Source organism: Emys orbicularis, chromosome 11 (genome assembly GCF_028017835.1).
Source record: "Emys orbicularis isolate rEmyOrb1 chromosome 11, rEmyOrb1.hap1, whole genome shotgun sequence".
NCBI lineage: Eukaryota > Metazoa > Chordata > Testudines > Emydidae > Emys > Emys orbicularis.
The window spans coordinates 66,653,879-66,666,392 of NC_088693.1; positions in this window are offsets into that span (position 1 = coordinate 66,653,879).

The following is a 12,514-nucleotide window of genomic DNA, read 5'->3' on the forward strand; positions in this document are numbered from 1 at the left end:
TCTGGTTTTCATTGTTCAAGGAAAAACATCTTCCCAAGTTCCTGCCTATCATAGAATATCAGGATTGGAAGGGACCTCAGGAGATCATCTAGTCCAACCCCCTGCTCAAAGCAGGACCAATCCCCAGATAGATTTTTGCCCCAAATGGCCTCCCCAAGGATTGAACTCACAACTCTAGGTTTAGCAGGCCAGTGCTCAAACCACTGATCTATCCCTCACTTCCCTGCACTGCCTCCCAGCATTTAAACATTTTCCCCCTCCAAAATGCAACTATAAAACCATGCTGCTCTAAGGAAGTGCTCTTTTCACCAGTGTTCACTTGCCTGTTCCCCCTCCCAGTTCTTGAATCCAGCCACAGACAGTAAACACTTGTCAACAAATCAGACTTTATGTGAAACAATGAGTCTTGTTTACAACCTTGGCACCCCCTCCAGCGCTTTCAACACTGCTGCTAACCCCTGAAGAGAAACCCTGTTATTAGAAATTCTTGTAGAGCAATTTTTTTCCATTAGAGGAAATGCAACAAGGTGGGAGTAGTGTAGTTAGTGGGGAGGAAGAGGGGTGGCATGGTTTGCATGCCTTCCCCCCAGCCTGGTCTCTCCCTCTTGCTATACAAGCTTGGAGATGTATTTTCAAAGCGGCCTGCTGTACTTCTCTGCACTCCTTGATTTGGGCATGGAAAGAGCATTGCTTGCTGTGAGGGAGAAAGGAAAGAGGTATCTGAGCTAGGATTCTTAAAGTATCATCCTTCCAGTCTTAGTTATTCTCCTGAAACATTGGCCATGTTTGAACCAGAAATGGAAAATAGACCTTTTTAGTGTATATCCAACCCATAGTCTGATGTCAACAAGTTACATTCAAAAACTTGTGAACACTTTTATATATGGTGAGACTTTTGATAAAAATCACAAGAGTTGGCAACACTGAATTTGGCTTGTACTGCGTTGGCAGTCTAGTCCTTGGGGGAGCAGGGTATACTGCTAACCCACTAGTCTATTTTTTTCTGTCCCTTCACTGTTATCATTGCTATTCACACAAGCTTCCTGGACAAACACTAGGAGATGATCTTAAGACAAAAAAATTTGGTACAACTGTATGTGCAAGTGCACATTCACTCAGCTCCTTGTTCTTTCTCAAAAATTCCCCAGTGGCAGAAGTCATGGACCCTGACTCATTATTATTATGAATTATTTGTATCACCATAGAACCCAGGAGCCTTTAGTACTGAACTAGGACCCCATGACACTAGGTGCTGTACAAACACAGGGGGGGAAAAAGACAGTCCCTGCCCCAGGAGGCTTACTATCTAAGTATAAGACAGTAGACAACAGATTGCTCCCCATCACTCTATAGCACAAATAAATAATGAGATAATATTGGTCAGTATGCTAGGCTTAGCTCACAAAAATCATAAAGTCCCTGTCTCTGACGAAGGCTGTTGAAATCTGAACCCTCTTATCGTGGTTGAATGTCTGCCAAAATTGGCGTTTAGAGTTGGAGGTTGAAATCTGCTCCAGGAAATGTACAGTGGAGGCAACCATAAAATGCATCAATTCAAGCAAGCCTTGGGGACAGGAAACTGCAGTGGGGAACGCAAGCGTTGTGATGTGCGTATGATGCCCTGTGGAATTTCTCAGACTCAGAGTCCTCTCCCTGCAGACTTTGCCTCTGTCGGGTCTTTTCTTTTAATAGAAGGGGATTTTCCCCATTTTGTTGTCGGTGTAAGAAGAAACAACCACAGCCCTGGTCCTCAAAAGTACTTAGGTCATTAACTGCCATTGACTTCAACAGGAGTTAAGTGCCTAAATCCCTTTGAGGATCTGGACCTATGTGAGTAGAATATAGCTGCTCTGTACAATGCTGCTCATTTGTGATACAGTCACTCATGGCAGCCTGATTTTGATAGTTTTTAATGATTTTTCTTCCCTTCTGTTCAGAAGATGATGAACTATCATGATTACACACTTGATTTCCCAATTGTAGAGACATGATGGGATATTCCAATAGCCAAGCTTAGAGGATCTCCTGGACTGAAACTCCTTTTACCTTGTCCTCATTAGCTATTACGTAACCATCTGGGGGGAACAAACACATACTTTGTTACTTTGTTCTGTATGTACTGTATGCAAGGAACAAAGTACCAAGGCATATTTAAATAACAAAATAATCAACTCCAGAGCCATAGGCGTGCGCAGCACATTTCATTAGGGTGTGCACCCAGGGAATTTTTTTTTTTAAAGGTGAACATCATAAAGGTTGGGGTGTGGGAGGGAGTGCGGGGTGTGGGAGGGGGTGCTGTGTGCAGGAAGGGGCTCAGGGCAAGGGATTGGGGCAGAGGAGGGGTGTGGAGTGTATGACGGGGCTCAGGGTAGGGTGTTGGGGTGCAGGAGGGGTGCAGTGTGCAGGAAGGGGCTCAGGGCAAGGGATTGGGACAGAGGAGAGGTGTGGGGTGTATGGGGGGCTCAGGGAAGAGGGTTGGGGTGCAGGGTGTGGCAGGGGGCTCAGGACAGGGAGTTGGGGTGCAGGAGGGGTACAGGGTACAGGCAGGGGGCTCAGGGTAGGGGGTTGGGGGGCAGGAGGGGGCTCAGGGCAGGGGGTTGGGGGGCAGGAGGGGGCTCAGGGCAGGGGGTTGGGGGCAAGGTGCAGGCAGGGGACTCAGGGCAGGGGGTTGCGGGGCAGGGGGCTTAGGGCAGGGAGTTGTGGGGCAGGGGGTTGGGGTGCAAGGTGCAGGCAGGGGGCTCAGGGCAGAGAGTTGGGGTGCGAGGTGCAGGCAGGGGGCTCAGGGCAGGGGTTTGGCGGGCAGGGGGTTGGGGTGCAAGGTGCAGGCAGGGGGCTCAGGGCAGGGAGTTGGGGGGCAGGAGGGGGCTCAGGGCAGGGGGTTGGGGTGCGAGGTGCAGGCAGGGGGCTCAGGACAGGGAGTTGGGGGGCAGGAGGGTAGGCTGTTTGCAGGCAGGCCCAGGGCTGGGGATCTGGGCTCCCCCGTCCCGGCAGGCAGGCTCGGGGGCCGGGCAGAGGGGGCCGGGCTGGGCGCTTGGGGCCAGGCCGGGCAGAGGCAGCCGGGGTGTATCGCAGAGGGGCCGGGCTGCTCCCAGGGCTGGACTCAAGGCTGAGGGTGCCAGGCCGGAGCCCCCGAACAGCACCAGGGAGCTGAGCTCGCAGCCGGGCTGCGAGGGGGCCTGTGGGCCAGGCTCACCCTCTGCCCCGGGCCTGCTGGCTCCCGGGCCCCACTTAAGGTGGGCTGGGCTCAGGGGCGGCCTGACCCCCCCCGGGTGGTGCCCGGGCCCCCGGCCAGCGCGGGGAGCCGCAGGCAGGTTTGGGGCCCTGGGCGCTGGAGGGGGGCAGCTGCCTGGGGAGGGGCTGTGGCAGCACCCCCGCGGGCCACCTTAAGCGGCTGTGTTGGTGCTGCCGGGTGGGAGGCTGCCAGGGAGCACATGGGGCTGTTAAAGCAGCCAGCCCAGCCCTGGGGAAGGGGAGCCTGGCTCAACAGGGTGCAGGCAGGGGGCTCAGGGCAGGGAGGGGGGGTGCAGGAGGGGTTCGGGCTCCGGCCCAGCCCGGCGCCGCTTACCCACAGCGGCACGCTCCCTGTCTGCCCGGCGCCGCTCACCACGTCCCCGCGCAGCCCCGGGCGAGGGGAGGGGAGGGGCGGCACAGGGCTCTGCACGCTGCCCTTGCCATGCCTCCAGGTACCTCCCCTGAAGCTCCCATTGGCCTCTGTTCCCCATTTCCGGCCAATGGGAGCTTCGGGAGGCGGTGCCTGGAGCAACCCCCCAGCCCCAGAGACATGGTGCCCTGATGGCTGCTTCTGAAAGCAGCGCGGGGCCTGCGGCACCACGGGGGGCAAATCCCGTGGGCCGGATCCAAAGCCCTGAGGGGCCAGATCCGGATCCGGCCCATGGGCATTAGGGTGGGCCCGGGCACACCCGGCACACCCCTTGCACACGCCTATGTCCAGAGCCCTACTTATGTACAACATGCATGCAAGTCTGACTGAGGCCAGGTCTACACTACAAACTTATATTGGTATGACCACGTCACTCGGGGTGTGAAAAATCCACACCCCTGAGCGATGTAGTTATACTGACCTGACCCCGTGGGCAGATAGCAATATGTCGACAGGAGAACTTTTCCCATTGACATAGGTTCTGCCTCTTGGGGAGGTGGATTAACTATGCCGTCGGGAGAAGCTCTCCCATCGACATAGTCATGTCTTTACTAAAGCACTACAACGGCACAGCTGCAGTGTTGTACGTGAAGACAAGCGTTAAGATTCATAGATTCATAGATTCTAGGACTGGAAGGGACCTCGAGAGGTCATCGAGTCCAGTCCCCTGCCCGCATGGCAGGACCAAATACTGTCTAGACCATCCCTGATAGACATTTATCTAACCTACTCTTAAATATCTCCAGAGATGGAGATTCCACAACCTCCCTAGGCAATTTATTCCAGTGTTTAACCACCCTGACAGTTAGGAACTTTTTCCTAATGTCCAACCTAGACCTCCCTTGCTGCAGTTTAAGCCCATTGCTTCTTGTTCTATCCTCAGAGGCTAAGGTGAACAAGTTTTCTCCCTCCTCCTTGTGACACCCTTTTAGATACCTGAAAACTGCTATCATGTCCCCTCTCAGTCTTCTCTTTTTCCAAACTAAACAAACCCAATTCTTTCAGCCTTCCTTCATAGGTCATGTTCTCAAGACCTTTAATCATTCTTGTTGCTCTTCTCTGGACCCTTTCCAATTTCTCCACATCTTTCTTGAAATGCGGTGCCCAGAACTGGACACAATACTCCAGCTGAGGCCTAACCAGAGCAGAGTAGAGCGGAAGAATGACTTCTCGTGTCTTGCTCACAACACACCTGTTAATACATCCCAGAATCATGTTTGCTTTTTTTGCAACAGCATCACACTGTTGACTCATATTTAGCTTGTGGTCCACTATAACCCCTAGATCCCTTTCTGCCGTACTCCTTCCTAGACAGTCTCTTCCCATTCTGTATGTGTGAAACTGATTTTTTCTTCCTAAGTGGAGCACTTTGCATTTGTCTTTGTTAAACTTCATCCTGTTTAACTCAGACCATTTCTCCAATTTGTCCAGATCGTTTTGAATTATGACCCTGTCCTCCAAAGCAGTTGCAATCCCTCCCAGTTTGGTATCATCCGCAAACTTAATAAGCGTACTTTCTATGCCAATATCTAAGTCGTTAATGAAGATATTGAACAGAGCCGGTCCCAAAACAGACCCCTGCGGAACCCCACTCGTTATGCCTTTCCAGCAGGATTGGGAACCATTAATAACAACTCTCTGAGTACGGTTATCCAGCCAGTTATGCACCCACCTTATAGTAGCCCCATCTAAATTGTATTTGCCTAGTTTGTCGATTAGAATATCATGCGAGACCGTATCAAATGCCTTACTAAAGTCTAGGTATACCACATCCACAGCTTCTCCCTTATCCACAAGACTCGTTATCCTATCAAAGAAAGCTATCAGATTGGTTTGACATGATTTGTTCTTTACAAATCCATGCTGGCTGTTCCCTATCACCTTACCACCTTCCAAGTGTTTGCAGATGATTTCCTTAATTACTTGTTCCATTATCTTCCCTGGCACAGAAGTTAAGTCCATCCTGGATGCTTGTCTTCCATTCAGACAAACGAAACACAGTTAGTGAGTTTCTACCCATTCATACTAGCTCAGAATTTAGTCCACTGTCTTGAGTACTTAGGGTGACCAGACATCCCGATAAAATCAGGACCGTCCCGATTTTTAGCTGTTTGTCCCGCGTCCCGACTGATCTCTGGTCGGGACGCAATTTGTCCCGATATTTTGCTTGGCCAGCAGCACTCAGCTTTTTTTTTTTTTTTTTTTGCTGCTCGGCCGGCAGCACTTGGCTTTTTTTTGTTTGTTTTTTTGCTCATCTGGTCACCCTATGAGTACTATTATGCACAAGGGTTAAATCGAGGCCTACTTCCTTAAAATAAGACAGCATCCTGTTCCAGAGACTGAAACTCCTGCTCCATACAAGGCGCACAGACAGTCATTTTAATGACTATACTTTTCTGTAATGCTGCCAGCTATTTTAAAGAGCATATCATTTTAACAGAAGCCACTGCCATCTGTGCTTTCCCAATTAGGAATGCAAACAAATATGTATTTTACAGTAACATCAATAAAATGTAATGCACAAGTGATGTATTTTTTTTAAAAAAAGACACAAATTAGGGAACCAGCTATTTTTGAAACTGTGGAATTCCCTGCACAAAGATTTTTTTCATAGCCAAAAGAACAACCTATGCATCGACTCCCCTGCATTTCTGTTATTTCTCAAAACCAGACATACTTAAATACATTTTATAATACATTGTCTGAAATGTACCTTTTCCCTTTTTATTATCATTTTAGTGAGATTATGGCCTAAATTTTAAAAAGTAATTAGTGACGATGGATCTCTCCAATATGGCATGCCCAATTGGAGACTCCTTCAGTGGGCCTAGTTTTCAGAGTGCGGATGCTCATCACTTTTGGAAAATCAGGCCTCTTTAAGAGGTCTCAGATTGTTCACCCACAAACTGAGCCACCCAAAATCACTGCAAAAATAACAGGAGTACTTGTGGCACCTTAGAGACTAACAAATTTATTAGAGCATAAGCTTTCGTGGGCTACAACCCACTTCCGAAGAAGTGGGATACAGACTAACACGGCTGCTACTCTGAAACCAAAATCACTGGTCACTTTACAAAATGTTGCCCTATATGCTTAGTCCATTTGTTACTTGTGAGAGGGTGTTTCATAGGGGTTTTCAGCTCAAAGTATTTCTAGAATGTTTTTGTAACAGGATCCCGAGCCGAAATCTGTACTTTACTCCACACAGCCATGTCTCATGTGGTCATGCAGAACTCTGTGCAGGATCCAGATCTTAATGAAAAGTGGATAAGAAATAGATTTGATTCTAGGAAACTAGACTGAAGGAAAGTCCTGAGCCTGAAGGCTTCGTGGTCTCAAACCATTATAAAACTTCCCTTTGTTGTTTATGCTGGACCTAGCTGAGGGTTTGATCATGGCAGTTTTCCAGGTAAAATCATGGGGAAATCAGAGTTAAAATGCCAAGAGTTGTGGACATACAGTAAAACTGTCAAGGCCACAGACATCATTGAATTTCTACCCAAAATAAACTTTACTACTCCAGATCCAGGAAAACAATAAGGACATTGAAATCAGTGGGATTACTTGCACAACATAGTACTACATGTAGCAAATTAAAATGGCGGGGTTGGGTCCTAAGACACCAAGACGTGAAATCCTGGGCTTTCAAGAGTCAATGAAGTCAGGATTTTACTCCAAGTATGTTACTATATAGGGTGTTATAAAATGCTACAGTCCTGGTAATCTCTGAAATAAATGCAGTTCTGTTGATTATGATGTGTGGATATTATCCAGCAATGTGCACAGATGTACATGTGCATATAGAGAGAATTACACCCCACTCCTTTGTTAGAGTTACATAAAGTAATTTTCTGAGTTCATTCTATGCAACAGATCCATAGATCTATAATGGACCAGGCTTCTTCATATACATCTCAAGCATGAGTCCTCTTAGAAGATCAAGGGCTGGATTTTCAAAGGTATTTAGTTGCCTGAATATGCAGATAGGTGCCTAGTGGGTTTTTTTAAAGTGTTTATATACCTTTGAACATCTGGCCCTCAAAGTGCTTAAGACACTTTTGAAAGTGGGACTTAGGGTAAAATTTCCAAAAATGCCAAAGTCACATAGATGCCTAAGTCCAATTTTCAAGCGTGGTCTTAAGCACTTCGGAGGGGGGTGGGCAGATTTTCAAAGGTATGTAGGCACCCAAGACCGCAGACAGGCTCCCAGTGGGATTTTCAAAAGCGTCCCACATGCTCAGCTGCTTTTGAAAAACCCACTAGGCACCTATATGCATATTCAGGTACCTAAGTACCTTTGAAAATCTGGGCCCCAAAGTGCTTAAGACACTTTTGAAAATATGACTTAGGCTCCTACATTACTTTGGCACTTCTGAAAATTTTACCCTCTCAAGTTGGAAGTTTTGCAGAGAGACTTTTTAATCAGAGTGCAAAAAGACATCTGAAAAATATCCAGAACACACTGCCTTCACCATTACGTATGAGTATATAAAGACAAGTGCAAAATACTTCACTTAGGAAGGGAAAAATCGAATGCACAATTACAAAATGAAGAATAACTGGCTAGTACTGCTGAAAAGGATCACAAACTGAATACGAGTTAAATGTGATGCAGTTACAAAAAAGGCTAATATAATTAAACAGGAGTTTCGTATGTAAGACATGGGAGGTAACTATCCCACTCTGCACAGTACTGGTGAGGCCGCCGCTGGAATACTGTGTCCAGTTTTGTGCACCACACTTTAGGAAAGATGTGGACAAATTGGAGAGAGTCCAGAGGAGAGCTACAAAAATGATAAAAGATCTAGAAAATCTGCTGTGTCAGGAAAGATTAAAAAAACTGGGCATGTATAGTGTTGAGGAACAAAAAGACTGAGGAGGGACCTGATAAGAGTCTTCAGATATGTTAAGGGCTGTTATAAAGAGGACTGTGATCAACTGTTCTCCATGGCCACTTAAAGTTGGACAAGAAGTAATGGGCTTAACCTGCAGCAAGGGAAATTTAGGTTAGACATTAGGGAAAATTTTCTAACGATCTGGGTAGTTAAACTCTAGAATCAGCTTCCAAGGGAGGTTGTGGAATCCCCATCATCGGAGGTTGTTAAGAACAGGTTGAACAAACACCTTCCAGGGATAGTCTAGGTCAGTGGTACTTAGTCTGCAGACCCCGGGAGTCCGTGGACCATGGATTATATCTAAGAGGGCCGTGAAAGACTTAGATTGAAAACTGACTGTACGGAATTCAACTATATATGCAGACAATAGATTTCCAAAGGGGTTTGAACCTCCATTTGAAATATTTTAGGGGTCCGCAAATGAGAAAGGATTGGTCCTGACTCAATTTACTTGGTCCTGACTCACCTCAGGGGCCTGGACTAGAAGACCTCTTGAGGTCCCTTCTAGCTTTGGATTTCTACGATTCTGTATGGCCCTTTCCTCCCCTTCCATTCTAACATCGGAATAGGGCTACATAACTTCAGCACAATCCACAGTTTGGAAATGCCTATTTTTTTTTTTTTAAGTGTGGATCAGGCAGCTTGCTGCTCATATTTTCTATGCCACAATTTACACCAACCCCTTTCCTGCTCTAGGAAGCACCTACAATGTGAAACTCTCCTTCTTCAGAAGGAGTGGACAAAGGAGGATGGAAAGCTGCACAAGCACCTCCTAAAATTAAGGAGGAAGTGGCAGGGGAATGCTGGTGTTGCCATTCTGCTTTTCTCCTTTCACTTGTAACAAATATTTCCTTCTTTCTTCCCCAGTGGCAGCGAAGGATGGATGGTACCGCAAGGTACCAGTCTGTCCAGACATGTTGAATGAGGAGAGGGATATTCACAGAAAAATCAGGCCCCCGTGAAGTCCTTCCATAATCTTCCATCTCTGGATGTGTTATGACACCCAGGTGTCCTCTGATGACCAGGAGGCTCCGGCTGTGAATAGACAGCCTCTGCCCCGAAGAGAAAACAGACAAAGGATGGGAGAGGAAACCGAGGTGAAGTGACTCACCCAAGGTCAGTGGCTGAGCTGAGGACAGAATGCTGACCCCCAGCTGAGTGTCCTCTCCCCTGGAGCACACAGCCTCTCTAAGAATATTTATTAGCTGGAAGCAAGGGAGATGTGGGAAACAGTAGCAAGTTGCAAAAAGGACTCTCTGTTGCCAAGCAGTTGTAGCCAAGCAGCTGTAGCCTTAATTCAAAAGGCCAGTCCCACTAAGGCATGTTGGGGAAAAAGTTCCTGTAAAAGGGCAGATGGGAAGATGAGTTGCTTCTGTGCATGCCACTGCTCTGAGGGGGGCTCTTGGAGGGAGAGGAGCCTGCACCAGACCCTCTCATTCTAGATGATTATCAGACTGATAAGTTTACATTGTGGCTGCTCTATGCACACTGGGGAGATGTTTGAAGTTGGAGGGGAGCCGTTAAAAACCTTCATTCTGCTGCAGCACAGCTTCAGTCTGCGGTCAGTCGCTTCTTTATTTTTTTTTTCCATGCAACTGTATCTCAAACTGTTTTCTATCACACACGCCCCCCCCACCACCAACAAGCAAAAAAACAAAATAAAAACACAAAAGCACCCTGTCTGTGACTGCTAGTGAGCCAGCCCCTGCATATCTCGTGCTTAATGCTGATGACTCTTCCCCTAGGAGCTCTTTGTGGTTTAGGACTTACTGAATAATAATGTAACACAGAATACACACAAAGCCACAGTTCTCTTTTAGAAATACACATCTGATCAGAAGCTGGGCTGCAACGAGAAACATAGCATAGTTTGTCGCTTATCATGTCGATTTTAGGTGGTATTTCATTAGTGCAGTGAAGGCTGGAATACAGAGTAAACGTTTTCTGTGCAAAAGGAAAGGGCACAGTGCAGCTTGAATTATGTATCATGTTTGTTTATAATACTTAGCAGTTATTTTAGCATTTTTACACTGAAGCCCTTTACAGATATTAACTAATAGTCTAGTATATAGCGATTAACGAATCATCTTGTGGAATATTGAAGGATTATCCCTGTTTTACAAATGGGAGTAGCAGCAGACACAGGTCTTGCCCATAGTCAAACAGTCATAGGCAGAGCAGCAATTACAACCGAGGAGTGCATGGGTCCAGTCCTCAAGTCATTATCCATACTGCTTCTCAATCATTCATGCTTTATACTACTACAGGCCCTTCAGAGAACCTCAAAGCACTACCACGCTCCGAAGAGAAAAGGAAATGTTAGCCCCATGTTACAGCTGGGGAAAGAGGGGCAGAGAGGTTAAATGGCTTTTCCAAGGAGCCAGAGCATTTTAATGGCAGAGACAAGAACAGAAGAAAGCTATGAGACCTACTCTCTGTGCTATGACTATCTCTCTGTGAATATATTAATGTGTTTTAAAATCTCCCCGTGGCGGGGCGATGACTCACCGGCGCGGCACCTCCTGCTGGTCGTCCTCGGAATTAGCTCTTCCAGCCTCTGGAGCACCCTCTGCAGGCCGGTGTCTCGCCTGCCGCTGGCCCCGTGTCCCTCCCGGACCCTGGTGCCCCTCTACTTCTGGGTTCTGCCCCAGCAGTACCCCCACAGATCTGGGTCTCCCCTCGCCTCAGTGGCTACCGTCAGTCATCTTCTAGCCCCCACTCCCTGGGGCGGACTGCAGTCTATAAACCACTCATCATCGGCAAGGGGGGTTGGACCTGCTGCCTCTGCCTATCTATGGGCTGCCCCTTTGCAGCCCCAGTACCCTTTGTAGGCCTTGACAAGGCCTGCAGCCTGGGGGTTTACCAGGCTGGAGCTCCCCAGCTCCATCTGCCCTTCCCCAGCACTGCTCCACCTCAGGTACCCTTCTCAGCTCCCAGGCAGCCAGGTCCTTCTCTCTCATAAACTAGAGAGAGAGTCTAAGCTCCTGGCTCACAGCCCTTTTATAGGGTCAGCTGTGGCCTGATTGGGGCGTGGCCCCACCTGTGGCTGCTTCTCCCAATCAGCCTGTCTTTTCTCCCATCCCCGGCCCTCTCCAAGGGCTGGCTTTTAACCCCTTCTTAGCCAGAGCGGGGTGACCGCCCCACTACACCCCCTCAGAATATTTAAAGATTGCACACTGCCTAATGAAATCAAGGATGGGATAATAAATTTAAACGGACCAAAATAAGGTGGGTAGTGAATATTAGTGATTGGAAATATCCTCACTGAGAATACATTACAGTATGTCTCATAGATACTAGGTATATTTATAGAGATGTTCTTCCAATAGGTTGAGATCATTGTCTTTTCCCCCCCATTTTAAAAAAAATAGTAGGGCATCAATTCACCCGACAAGTTAAACCGTTTGCCAAATCTTAACTTGTATGATCACAGTGCTCCCTTCTGGCCTTGGAATCTATGTTGACTCTGAAGCAGAAAGTCAACACATGATTTAAAAATGTACCTAGCCGTATCTCCTCTTGCAGTAATTCCAAATCACATCACATTGAATTAGGAAGAAAAAGAAAAAAACCATGGAAGCATTCTAATATAGCAGTAATCTAGAGATATGCGCTTGGTTGTGAATGCTACAGATAAGGTTGCAAAGAAGACAATTGTTTGGTATCAGAGACTTTCAGAAATTTACTCTTTAGGTTGAAATTTTTTATGATTGATCTCTCTAGACAAAGGTTATTGTTGTTGAAACTTTGAACAAAACCCCTTCAGCCATTTTCTTTTTAATTTAGCCAGAGTGGAATATCCCTCTTTTCTTCATTCAAATATGGTACATATATAGCTACACTACCTCCTTGCACAGGTAACTCAAAGATGAATTTTCAAACTTGGTAAATAGTCCTCATATAAGTAGTTGGTACTGAGGAGTAAATCCAGAACCAAATCTGAAAACAGTAATGACTT